Source organism: Stegodyphus dumicola, chromosome 10 (genome assembly GCF_044657685.1).
Source record: "Stegodyphus dumicola isolate Sdum_Otavi_A_Nest chromosome 10, ASM4465768v1".
Lineage (NCBI taxonomy): Eukaryota > Metazoa > Arthropoda > Arachnida > Araneae > Eresidae > Stegodyphus > Stegodyphus dumicola.
Genome location: NC_140777.1, coordinates 39,189,009 through 39,190,787, shown reverse-complemented (window position 1 = coordinate 39,190,787; position 1,779 = coordinate 39,189,009). Strand labels below are relative to the sequence as shown.

Sequence of the window (1,779 nt, the reverse complement as noted above, 5' to 3'; positions counted from 1 at the left end):
CACCATCGAAAGAACACACAGTCTTTATTTACCACCGGGAGGTTTATATTGCGAGATTATATACCTTACCTTCTTCTGCTCAGGGCAGCCGCGAGGTAGAAAATGTAAATTTCGAACATCATCTGAAAGAAAAATTTGCCATTTAATTCTAAAAAACTTCAAGAGGCGAAACATAAAATCCTATTTTTTAAAAAAAAGGTGTTTGAAAAGCAGCTCAAAACCGTAAGAAAATGAAAATTCTTTGACAGCTATCAAAATTAATATTATGAGAAAATTTTTGCATTTATTTGGGGGGGCGGGGAATTGAACTTACGTGATATCGCAACCACCTTAATAAAAGTAGCTCAATTTTCAGAATGGGTCAGACTCTGGCAATCACACTCACAAAGTCCTTTAATTAAACAACGTTGTCATTTTTTCACGCACTGTTTTTTTAATGAATTTCTAATTTCAACGGTTTTTATAAACAGATTGTGATAATTTTTTACTTCAACATAATTTTGCAGTAAGGACTTTCGGAATTTAAACTGCGGTAAAATTTCTGCAGGAATACAGAGTTTTACCACAAAATTTCTAAAGGGAACAACGAGAAGATATGAAGGCAGATAACTGCTGTTGCCGAGTTTCTGCAATTATGCGATTTGTGTTTAGTGAAAACAGATCGCTGTGTAAAGAAGATTAAAGCACAAAATTTACAGAACGATTTGAAGATGAATTAAGCATTTTATTTTTTGATGTGTTACGTGATCATTATTCAATAATCAAAATCTGTATTTTAAATTGCTAAAGCATGTTTCTTTCACTATGTTGATAATCTTTGTCGACTGACCATAAATATCGATAGTTTTGGAATCTTTTCAAAAAGCTTTGGCCAAAACTACTAACTTGCACCTGTCTTTTTATCTAAAAAAAGCACCAGAGTGGTTGCATTAATACTTAAGTACAAAAAAAAAAAAAAAAAATCGAGGGCTATTGCACTGAATCGCTTGTAACAAGAATTTGTTGGACGTGAAGAAGTAATACTATCTACTATTCTGCAAAGGAACGAAAATCATTTAGCACAGAAAATATTCCTCAAAGTGGTGTTAAAAAAAGGGACCGATGAAGTAATAAAAAACTTTAAAATGTATAGTTATGGTTATTAGCAAAAAAGTGAAATGATATAGTTTAATCAAACGAAGATAAAATTAACGCAATGGGCTCGATCGGGATTTGAACCCGGAACCTCTCGCACCCAAAGCCAGAATCATACCCCTAGACCACCGAGCCACGTTGCATATATGGGCTACATTTATACTAGTCTAAAAAAGAAGAAACACGCAAAAAGGCACTCCGAAGCAAAAAAATGATAAAATTACTTTTTGCGTTGAAATAGGAGAAAGGAAAAGACACATTTTTCTGAGCTATAAATTATTTCGCCTTGTGATTCAAATTATACTTCAGATGTATATGTAGCTTTAAGTCGAATTAATAGGTTATTATGCTAATCGCGCGTACAGGACCTTTAATTACGAGTCTGAGCATGACAACTTGATCACATTGAATTAGAAATAATTAAGTAAATGTAATTATTTAAATAATTTTAAAACAACTAAAATTTATTTTCAAATGTCTCAGCGTTGCCTACTTTCATTTAATTTTGTAAACTTATAGAATATTAGAAGTATATTACTTGTGTTTACTAAAATACCCAATAAAAGATAATTTTTTTCCTTGTTTTACTTTTTGAAGACCTCTGTATAATTTCATTATTCTAATCTTTTGTACTTCTAATTCATT

The 1,779-nt window shown here is 31.5% G+C and overlaps 1 non-coding gene across 1 annotated transcript; it reads right to left on the bottom strand.

The window, feature by feature from the left end:
• Positions 1–1,197: 1,197 nt before the first annotated feature.
• Positions 1,198–1,269, bottom strand: TRNAP-UGG (transfer RNA proline (anticodon UGG)). Its single transcript has one exon. It is a non-coding gene; the product is annotated as a tRNA-Pro (tRNA).
• Positions 1,270–1,779: the final 510 nt, after the last annotated feature.